General features: G+C 36.2%; 1 long non-coding RNA gene across 2 annotated transcripts in view; it reads right to left on the reverse strand.

The window, feature by feature from the left end:
• LOC131901856 (uncharacterized) overlaps positions 1-12,422 on the reverse strand; it is a 38,071-nt gene that overhangs the window by 13,829 nt on the left and 11,820 nt on the right. The window contains exon 2 of one of the 2 annotated variants that reach the window (XR_009376917.1): positions 8,689-8,836. The exons of the other annotated variant lie outside the window; for it this stretch is intronic. This is a non-coding gene — a long non-coding RNA (uncharacterized LOC131901856). The remainder of the gene's footprint in view (positions 1-8,688; positions 8,837-12,422) is intronic. 2 annotated transcript variants of the gene reach the window in all.

Consider the following 12,422-nt stretch of genomic DNA (forward strand, 5'->3'; position numbering starts at 1 on the left):
GTGCCTCACCACAGGCTCCTAACCAGTGTAGACAAGGAACCACAGATTGCTATGTAAAGTTGTGAACCAAAACACAAGTTTCTTCATTAGAAGTTGTTTATTTCTGACATCTTGCCACAGTGACAGAAAGATGGCTAACATAATGGATATCAATGCATCATATTCACTATAAATAGATCCACACACTAGTGTTTATGGTGCTGCAGGGTATTCTGTACACACCCCACAGGGTATGATACCTGCTACCAAAGGAGAAAAGTAAATAAACATCAACTCATCTACAAACCCTTTGATCTGAATTATGACTAGCTGCAAGATGCGCTATTGCAATAGATTTAAGGCTCATCTCATAAGATGTAACTCATCCCTGATGCTGCTCAGGTAGCCAAGAACCCAAGACTAGATAGGCTAGGGACGTAGGGGAAAACAAAGCACTACTGTTCTGTTAAAGGTATATAGCATTAAAATAACTCCTAACAACATTCTGCTATAGTCATAGATCAGGGCAAGGATCAGCCATCTTCAGAGGAGCATCCTCCTGCAGTAGATGGAACAAAGACCCACACCTAGATAATGTGCAGAGAATGAGAGACCTTGGACCAGTCAATCCTAAATGAGATGTCTTCATCAAATCCCTTCCATCAGGACTCAAGGAACCATGCAGAAGAAGGGGCAAAAGATTACAAGAGTTAAAGGAGATGGAGGACATCAAAGAAATAGGTTTTCTAAACACAGCACTGCTGAGGCACATATAAATACGCAGAGACTGTGTCAGCTTGCACAAAACCTGCACAAGTCTGTACCAGACGGCATCCCAGATCTGAGAGCAGAAGTTGAGACAAGCCCCCATTCCTAACTCAGAAACTATCTCCAATTAATAACTGTTCACAGGTGAAAAATCAGTTTTCTCCAATGGAATCTCAGTGGAGTTACAAACAACTCTTACAGCAGACTCTATGACCAGCAGTAGATGGACAACACAAAGAGAACTCAATGGCATCTTTGGTACCTCTTTGTCTTATAATGTTTTGTCAGGGATTCTAATTTTTTTTCCAACTTACAGGTCCTTCGAGTAAATAGTATGGCTTCAGTTTTATGTTTTTTCTGGGATTCCTGTGTGTATGAACTTGTATGTCTCTGTGTCTATATTTATTTTGTGTGCTTTTTCTTTGGATCATTTTTTTATTTGTTTGTTTTGCCTTATTCCTGTTTGATTATTTAATTTTATTATTATTCTTTAGATGCCTGTTTTCTGAGAAGATACAGAAATAGTGTGTATGGAGATGGGAGGGGAAGAGGTTTGGATCTTACAGAAATTTGGAAGGAAGAAACCAGAATCAGAAAGTATTATATGAAAAAAAAATCTATTTTCAGTAAAAGACAAACAGAAGAAAAAAACAGGTCCACATAAAAATCACAGTGAGAATGATAGAATTTATTAAGCACATAAAGCCATATAGTCTTCTAGTTTCTTTATATGAATTATCTAATTTTTTCTCTTTAACCATTAGAAGCAGATACTAATTTTATCTTTGTTTTCCAGATGGTGACACTGAAGCATGAAGAACTGAAATTGCCATGCCAACATTATGCATATGGCAAGTGTTAGCCCATGTTTTGAATTTGAATGCTCTAGAAACAGTATATTAGAAAACCCAATTTGTTCTATAAATATAATATAATTATTTAGTATAGCACCTCCTGAAATTTTAATTATGAAATGTTACATAATGAGTATATATTTTGAAAATACTATACTTAATAATGTTTTATTTAGAAAATACTTAGCTGCAGTGTAAATATTCTAAGACCATGATCAACATACGAATCTTCAGAAAGAGAAGTCAGTAAACTATAACACAGAGATCCCTCACTCACTTGGATGGAATCATATCATACTCCCTGACTTGGTGCTGCATTACCAAGGTCGTTACATGTCTATCTCACATATTCTTTTATTTAAAGTCTAACATGTCCTCTGCCTAGTGTGTAAGAGAACAAGTCTGACTCCTAAAGCAGGTTCTTCACTAATAGCCATGTCTTGATTTCTGTATGACCATACTCTGAACTCAATGTTTGTTTTTGGCCGTGTTAATGTCATATGATGCTGGCATCAGCCAGATACTTCATACAAGTAGAGCAATATGGATTTTACAGTCCACCTTAACCCCAAAGAAGCATTTCTGTCTTCTATACTAACTGATATACTGTGCATCCACTAACAGAAGGAGTGAGTTCTTGAAATTATGGAGTTCAAGGTAAGATGCTGGGGATATAGCTCCCCTTTTAGAGTGGTTGCCTAGTGTCTGTAAGATCTCACGTTTAACCTCCAGTCCTATGCATGCACTAAATATCTTCAGACATGATGTAAATAGTAGGCTTGCAAAGAAAGCAAGATTATTACAAATTTTATGTTTCTTAGAATACTAAAGATTCAATTACAAAATATAAACACTTGAAAATAATTCATTTCCTTGAGAGTGAGATACAAAATATAAACTTAATTTTAGTTATCTAAACCACACAATTATTTGTATAGAATTTGCTCTTGTCACTAACTATCTGAAAAGGTTTTTTTAAAAAAAATATGTGGAGTGTAGAAACACAAAAGGACAATTTAATGACATCTATTTTATTCTATTCAGTGGGATGTGTTAACAGAAGCAGACTTAAATACTTAGCTTGGACATTTCCCTTACAGTCTTTTATTCTACACTAAGATTGTAGACTTATTCTCCCCACTTTTCGAAGATATTTGAACTTGGAAAAGTATCTGGAAGTTTAAAGACACAAAATTTTCAGAACTTAAAAATATTTATTTTAAAAGTATCTTTGACTACAGAGTCAATGTGTCTTATATGTTATACAAAACATGCAATTTGAAGCAATTCTAAAAAGTTTGAAAGCCCTTCAAAATGTGTAAGACATTGCTATAATTTTATTTCAGAAATAAAAGGTTTTTAAAAGGCTTTATTTGGTACAGCAGCAATAGTCACACCCACTAAAGAGCCATAGTGAAGATGCCTTTGAATGTGCAAAGAAGCTGTGGTTACATTCATAATAGTCTATGATCCAGAAATGACACAGCATGTTTTTAAAGAAAGAAATAAAATTATGAGCACTTGCTGGTTCAGATTCATAGCTAATATTATGGGAGTCCCAAATGCAATAAATAGGGGACTGATTACCACTGTATCACTCAGTTGTTGAGGGGAGTAAGCATCAAAATAAGCTTATTTTTAACCCAGAAACATACTTAACACAATGTGTGCTTCATAGTAATCAGAAGTATCTCGTGAAGATCACATATGTCACAGACTGGATAATAGTATATCAGATCACTAGGTCATTCATGAAATGAAAGTTTCAACCAATGGTTCATTCATATGATCAAAGGCATATTTTTATATTTGCAAATATCACAGCCATACACTATTTATTATCTATGAATGTCTGCCCTGAATGTCTGTCCTACAGCTGAGGTGTAGATCACATCAGAATGAAGAGTGAACATCAGTAGCTCAGATATGTCCATACCACTCAGAAGAACAGGTGCAGACCACAGCAATCAGAAAAATAGGCCACACTGGTCAGAAGAACAGAGACACCCCTTGCTGTAACAAAGGCCAAACTAACCACTAGAAGGCCAGCTCTCAATTTAGATAGAGACTCCCTACTAGATCAAAGATCATACCAGCCACTAGAAATGCAGACCTCAAAAACTCTAAGATTGAAAAGGAAACAGAAACCAAGGAACAAAACACCCATCCTGTAGGTGGACTTTTCCTGTCCTGACTACCCGCTCCCAAACAACCAACACAGAGGCTTAATATTAATTATAAATGCTTAGGCTTAATATTATCTAGCTCTTACAACTTAAATTAACCCATTTCCATTAACCTATGTGTTGCCGCATAACTTGTGGCTTTATCTGTCTTAGAGCATGCTTGCTCCCTCTGTGTCTCCCAGTGACTTCACTGACTCTGTCTTTTTTTCTCCCAACATTCTCAGTTTGGTTGTCCCACCTACACTTCTTGCCTGGCTACCAGCCAGTCAATTCTTTATTAACCAATGAGAGTAAAATATGTTCACCATGTACAGAATGATTTTTCCACAGCACCATCCAACAAAGGAAGACCCAGAAATCAGGACCTAGACCTATAATTATCCCAAAACCAGATGCCTAAACACCAATGTGAGAACACAATCAACAACAGCCAGGGCACTATGGCATCAACAGACCTCCACTATCCTACAACAGCAAGACCTAAATATTCCAAGGCAGCTGAAACATAAGAAAGTGACCTTAAGCACAACTTTATGAAGATGATAGAGGTCCTTAAAGAGGAAATGAACAACCCACTTAAAGAAATAGAGGAAAAGACAACCAAAAAATTGGAGGTTATCAATAAATTCTTTAAAGAATGCCAAGAAAATCCAGAAAAAAAAAACAAACAAATAAGTGAAGGAAACTATTCAAGATCTGAAAACTGAAATACAAGCAATAAAGAAAACAGAAATTAAGGGAATTCTGGAAATGGAAAATTGGTTAAGCAAACAAGAACTATTGATCCAAGCAAGCATCACCAACAGAATATAAGAGATGGAAGAAAGAATCTCAGGTGTTGAATATATGATAGAAGAAATAGATTCATTGATCAAAGAAAATATTAAATCTAAAAATCTCCCAGGAAAACATCCAGGAAATCTGAGACACTAGAAAAAGACCAAACCTAGGAATAATATGAATAGAAGAAGAGGAATCCTCAAAAAACCAGAGGATATATTTAACAAAATCATAGAAGAAAATTTTCCTAATCTAACGGAAGACATGCCGATAAAGGTACAAAAAGCTTACAGAACACCAAATGTACTGGGCCAGAAAGAAAAATTCCTGCACCACATAAAAATGAAAACACTAAACATACAGAACAAAGAAAGAGTATTAAAAGCTACAAGGCAAAAAAAGCCAAGTAACATATAAAGGCAGACCAATTAGAATCACACTCAACATCACAATGGAGACTCTAAAAGCCAGAGGGCCTAGACTAATGTCTTTCAGACTCTAAAAGACCACTAATGTCAGCCAAAAGTACTCTACCTAGAAAAACTTTCAATCACCATAGAAGGAAAAAGAAAGATATATAATGATAAAGTCAAATTTAAACAATATCTATCCAAAAATCTATCCTACAGAAAGTGCTAGAGGGAAAAATACAACCCAAGGAAGTAGACTATATCCACAATAACACAGGAAATAGATAACCCACACCAGCAAAACTCAAAGAAGGGATACACATACACACACACACACACACACAGACTACCACCACCACTAACAACAACAAAATAACAGGAATTAATAAGCACTGGTCATCAATATCCTTCAATATTAATGGACTCAATATGCCCAAAAAGACAGAGGATAGCAGAGTGGATTCAAAAGTAGGATTCATCCTTTTGCTGCATAGAAGAAATACACTCAACATCAAAAACAGATATTACATCACAGTAAAGGGTTGGTAAAAGACTTTTCAATCAAAAGGAACTAAGAAGCAAGCTGGTGTAGATATCCTAATATCTAACAAAATAGAGTTCAAAACAAAATTAATCAAAAAACACAGAGAATGACATTTCATACTCATCAAAGGAAAAATCCACCAAGATGATGTCTCAATTCTGAATACACCTATTCCCGAAATGCAAGGATATGCATGTTTGTAAATGAAACATTACTAAAGCTTAAATCACACATCCAACCCTACACATTAATATGGGGAGTGTTTGATACCCCACTCCCACCAATGGAAAGTTTGTCCAGACAGAAATGAACAGAGAAATAATGGAACAAACAGATGTTTTGACTCAATTTCACTTAAGAGATATCTACAGAACATTTCACCCAAACACAAAACAATAGACTTTCTTCTCAGCACCTCATACAACCTTCTCCAAAGCTGACTATATACTTGGTCACAAGATCTCCCATGTTCATGAATCAGTAGGATTACCATAGTAAAAATGGCCATCTTACCAAAAGCAATCTACAGATTCAGTGCAATTCCCATTAGAATACCATCATAATTCTTTATAGATCTGGAAAGAGCAGTACTTAGCTTTATGTGGAAAAACAACAAAACCCAGGATAGGTAAAACAATCCTATACAATAAAAGAATTTCTGGAGGTATCACCATCCCCAATTTCAAGCTCTATGACAGAGCTATAGCAATGCAAACCACACCGTATTGGCATAAAACAGTCAGGTGGATCAATGGAGTCAAGTCAAAGACCCAGATGTCAATCCACACACCTGTGGACACCTGATTTTTTATAAAGAAACCAAATTGTATAATGGAAAAAGGAAAGCATTTTTTGATAAATGGTGCTTGTCTAACTGGATGTCAGCATGTAGAAGAATGCAAATGGATCCATATTTATCACCCTACACAAAAGTCAAGTCGAAGAGGATCAAAGACCTCGGCATAAATCCAGATATACTGAACCTGCTAAAAAAGAAAGTGGGAAATAGCCTTGAACACATTGGCACATAAGACAACTTCCTGAACAGAACACCAATAACACAGACACTAAGATCGACAATTAGTAACTGGGACCTCATTAAAGTAAGTGGGATCTCATTAAACTAAAAAGCTTCCTTAAGGCAAAGGACACTGTCAAAAGGACAAAATGGCAGCCTATAGAATGGGAAAAGATCTTCACCAACCCCACTTCTGACAGAGAGCTGATTTCCAAAATATATAAAGATCTCAAGAAACTACACATAGAAAACAAAACAAAACAAAACCAAATAATGCAATCAAAAGTGGGTAACAGATTTAAACAGAGAGTTCTTATCAGAATAATCTCAAATGGCCAAGGAACACAACAAGAAATCTTCAATATCCTTAGCCATCAGGGAAATGAAAATCAAAACCACTCTGAGATTCCATCTTTCACCTATCAGAATGGCTAAGATCAAAAACACAAGTGACTGACAGCTCATGCTGGAGAGGATGTGGAGCAAGGGGGAACATTCATGCATTGCTGGTACGTGTGCAAACTTGTACAGCCACTTTGGAAATCAATATTGTGGTTTCTCAGAAAGTTGGGAATCAATATACCACAAGACCCAGCTATACCACTCATGGGCATATAAGCAAGGGATGCTCAAATATACCACAAGGACATTTGCTCAAGTATGTTCACAGCAGCTTTATGCATAATAGCCAGAATCTAGAAACAACCTAGATGTCTCTCAACCTAAGAATGGATTTTTAAAAAAAAGTGGTACATTTATATGACAGCAGATTACTCAGCTGTTAGAAAAAAATCATCTTGGATGAAGTAACCCAGACCCAGAAAGACAAACATGGTATGTACTTACTTTTAAGTGGATATTTGTTGTAAAGGATAGCTATGCTAGTCCACCGACCCAGAGAGGCTATTTGTAACAACAAGGGATCAAGGAGGGATACTCAGATCTCTGGGAAGGGGAAATAGAAGAGATTTTGTGGGTGAACTAAGGGTGGGTGGGGATGGAAACATGATGATTCAGGTTTGTGGGGTGGAGGGCAAGAGTAAGGGTACTGAAGGAGATAACTGGAAAGGGGGAGGGGCATTTCAGGGTCAGGTAGAAACCTGGCCCAAGGGAAACTTCCAGGAATCTACAAGGATTCCCCAGCTAAGACTCCTAGCAATTTCAGATACATAGCGTGAAGTAGCCATCTTCTGTGACCAGGCAAGACTTCCAGTGGAGGAATTGGGACACCAACCCAGCCACATAACCTTTGACTTACAGTCTGTACTGTCTATAGAATGTGCTAGAGTAAGGGTGGCCTAGAGATTGAGGGAGTGGCCAACCAATGACTGGTTCAGACTGAGATTCATGCCCTGATAGTGCCTGTAGCCCCAGGATCCAGTGGCTGGATGACACAGAGACCTAGGATAGAACCAAATATGACTGGGGAAAAAAGCCTGTCAATGTAATGAGACCTAACAATATTCTATTATACTCATAAATTGGTGTCTAGCCCAGTTGTTATCAGAGAGGCTTCATCCAGTAACTTGTGGAAATGGATGCAAAGACCCTCAGCCAAACATTAGGCCAAACTCAGGGAATCCTGCTGAAGAGAGGAAGGATTGTAGGAACCAGAGGGGTCAAGGATATCACAAGAAAACCCACAGAATCAACTAATCTAGGCTCATAGGAGCTCAGAGTCTGAACTGACCAGGGAGCCTGCATGTGACTGCCCTAGACCCTCTGCCTAAATGGGACATTTGTATAGCTTGGTCTATTTGCGGGAGTCCTAACAGTGGGATTGAGGGCTGTCTTTAACTCTTTTGCTGGGTCTTGGGACCCTATTCCGTATACTGGGTCACCTTGCCCAGCCTTAATACAAGGGGAGGTGCTTAGTCTTACTATAACTTGATATGCCTTGTTTTGCTGATATCCACTGGAGGTCTGGCCTTTTCTGAACAGAAATGAGGTGGGGTGGATTTAATGGAGAAGTGGGGTAGAGAGAAGGTGTGAGTGAGGGACTAGGAAGAGAGAAGGGAAACTGTGGTCAGGATGTAAAATAAACAAATAAATTAAAAAAAAACACACAGAGGACAACCACTGGAAGGAAATAATTTAAAGTGATATATTAGAAAGCCATGTTTATAAAAGGAAAAGTTGTGATAGTTACTCTCAATTTTCAATTTCACAGGTGTTGAATCACTTGAGAGATGGACCCATGTTCGTGCCTGTGGAGGATTATCCTGATTAGTTTAATTGATGTGGGAAGAGAAACCATCCTGGGTAACATCACTTCCTGGGATGGGATCCTGAACTGCCTAAAAAAGAGAAAGCAAGTTGAGCTTTCTCAGTGCTCATCATTTGCTTCTTCTTCTGGACACAATGTGGCCAGCTCCCTCAGGTTCTTAATGCTGTGACTTCGCTCCCCACTGTGATGGACTGTAATCTGAACTGCTTTGGCCTTTATGTCCCTTTTGTCACAATATTTTATTTTACTTATTTAGTTTCATATTGTCCATAGAATCTATTGATCAAAAAGAAATTAAAGTGTAAATTCAATATAAAGGAAACAAAAGTTTAAATACTAATATCACTACATCCAATGAAATAAAGCAATAAAACATTTACACTAGATTTTCTAATCTCTGCTCATTCCTCTCAAACAAAAACCATCTAGTTGAAAGGAAATACTTTTGTAGATGAGTGTTTAAAGCCCTCTTCATCAATTACACAGAAAAACTCTAGGTACAGTCATAATTTCTATATGTTTAAGATACCTTTGAACTATAGATTAATGTAACAATATTTTAATAGTATCTTCATTTCTAATATGTAAAATTATTTTCTAGTCTCACATATTGCATGCTTTCATGACTGAATACATAACACTTCATTTCAATTCTAATGCTATTTCCAAACTTCTATGTTTTATAGGTACAAACTAAGCACCCAGTCATAGTCACAAAACCTACATGCTGTCACAGTGATTTTCAACCTTAACATATGTACTGTTTAAAATGGCCTGGAAATAAATATATTTCCCAAAGAGGAATAAGGTGAGATTTTCTTTAGTTATAAAAACAAGTAAGTTCTTAATTTGTGGGAATCAAAGCAGGGGCCAGAGGAAAAAAAATTTAACCAGAGCCAGGAGTCAGTAACTACTTTCTGTGAATTCTGAGGCATTTGTATCAATCATCTCAACATCTTCTTTTTACAAGTTCACTTTGTGATTTTTTTTATCTTTAAACTTTCTTGAGGACAAAAAGGAACTCATACAGAAGATTTTTTTTTATCTCAAGGTTTAATAATGCCTTCCTTCTGAAAGAATAAACAGAATAAACAAAATTTCCTATAGGATTTACATTATCAAATCGCAGAGCTCTCTACTCTAAACTATAGCAAAAGGAAAAGAAACTAACACAGAGACTAAATGCTGACTCTAGGAGGTCTTAAAACAATATTTGTTTAAGAAAAGTCTCAATATACCTGGATCCTTTTAATATCAACTTAATCTTACTTCAGCCACTCAACAGAATATAACTATCAAGGTGTAATAATGATAGCAAAGTCAGAATCATTGTGCCAGTGGGAATGTATTACAATCAACCTCATGGGTTGTTTGAGGGAGCTGTCATAATCACTTTAGAATGACACTAATTACTACCTGTGAAAGAAGCATGTCATTCAATTCTTTCCAGCCAAAGGAATTTTTAAACATTAAACTTTCATTTTCAGTTTTGGGCAATTGTCTCCTTTAAATTTTATCTTTTTTAAATGCTAAAGTATCTTACAGATAACATATCTACTTTGCCAAAATATTTATAGATTCTGCTTTATTTAATTGATTTTTTTAAAAAAATCTTATTTTATCTTACAAAATGTTTAGAGACATGGGCTTTTGAATGAATGCCTAGAGAAATTGATTAGATTAGCCTGTGGTGATAAATTTATCTAAAGAATGGGATTTAGAGGAGGAGACTCTATTTTAACTCCCAGTCTCAGGTTATTGCCCATCACAGTAGCAAATTCACAGTGGTAATAGCTTCTGACAACTGGTGGTACTACTTCCATAACCACAAAGGGAGAAAAAATGAGTGAATGAATGTCTGCTAAACCTCGGCTTACTCCCTCCACTGTTATATCCATGATCTCCTGTACAGGGAATGGTGCCCCCCACAGTGAGCTGGTTTTCCAACCTCAACTGTTCCAATAATAGATTAATCTATCTAGACAATGTCTCATTACGACTCCTTCCTAGATGAGTTTAGATTTTGTTCAATTGACAATTAAAATGAACCATCACAACAACCTTGTACTTCATATGATTTAGCTTTGTCATTGGTTAAATGATTAATCTGTGATTTTACATCTAACATATTTTTTTTATTTATTCTTTTAATTTTTAAAGTTGGGTTCCATTATATGGGTTCCATATTTAAAGCCATAACACTTTGCTTTTATTCACTGTTTGCCCCCCCCTTGCCTCTCCGCCACACACACACACACACACACACACACACAATCTGCCTCTTCTAGTCCTTTTCCTCTCTTCAAACAGCCCACCCTTTGCTTCCATCACCTGGAAATTCTCACTGCTGTTATTTCTTTACATTTGTGATCTCACATTTCCTCCTCTGCCATTCCACTCCCATCCCAAGATATATGTACAAGGACATAATTTCTAAGTCTTCTAATTCTATGAATAAACTAGACCTTGAAGAGGTCACTAATCCATATTTTGAGAGCACCCAAATAACATAAACCTTTGAACACAAAGATAATAAAAACCTTGTATTGTTCCTCACCAGATAGTATATCATTATCCTTCAATGTCATTTATAAATATGAATTTAACTGCACCCTATACTAGAAGCACTTTGCTGGATTCTGAGGGATTAATGACAGAGAGTATAAAAAAATGTATTAAGATATAGTTTCTGCTCTCAAGAATTTTATAACCTATTTGGGAAAATGAGGGAGGCTAGACACAGAATGCAATTTAAAGATAATGACACAAAGCAGGCTACAGCATGGTTCAAAATGAGCAGCTTCCAGGGAGAAAATAAGGGACACTTAAAGTTATTGACAGTAAAGTAATTCAAAGGCTGGTAAGATAATAGTTGAGAATTTTGAAAGATGTCAAGAAGCAAAATGTTTGCATACACTTGCCCTCGGGCTCTGGGAGATCTGTTTTCTTTGAGATCTGCATCATTGCAAGCAATAGATATTACTCACATTTAAATTTTTAGGAGATTCAGTTGAAAATAAATAGTACCTACTAGAGCTCTAATTAAAATTGATCTCCTTATAAGGATGTTAAACTCACTAACATGCCTGTGAACACTTAATCCTAATAGCTTTTTCCTACTATTTTTCTATTGTTCTTACTTTTTTTGTATTGTTCTGTTATCATACATTCAGTTTATTTACTTATGGTAGGTATAATGGTATAGTGCAGGTTGACAAATCATATCCTTTGTAGCTCACTGAACATTCAACATTAGGAAGGTAACAATGGAAATTCTCATGTATCATAGATCCATCTGTATATAGGTTAATTATATTAGTTTCATGATGCAGGGCTACTTACAAAATCAGTCCACAATAAGATTCAGACTCTGTGCCAGCATGTAAGTCAACTGTGTTCCTCAACAAGAACACTTGGCTGTAAAACAGTCAATTCACTAAGCCCTGTGCTTAGTTATATATTTGTACTTATTAGTTACCATTTGGCTAGGTTCTCATAGCAGGCTTATAACTAGTAGTGTAGAATAAATTGCCAGTCCTTAGGGTCAGTTTTTCATATATCATTCTATACATTTCTGTGTTTTACATACACATTTAATTTACTTCTCTTTTTTCTCATCTCTAAAATGTGTTATATATGCAAATATAATGCTATAG

Source organism: Peromyscus eremicus, unplaced genomic scaffold, assembly GCF_949786415.1.
Source record: "Peromyscus eremicus unplaced genomic scaffold, PerEre_H2_v1 PerEre#2#unplaced_535, whole genome shotgun sequence".
NCBI classification, from domain to species: domain Eukaryota; kingdom Metazoa; phylum Chordata; class Mammalia; order Rodentia; family Cricetidae; genus Peromyscus; species Peromyscus eremicus.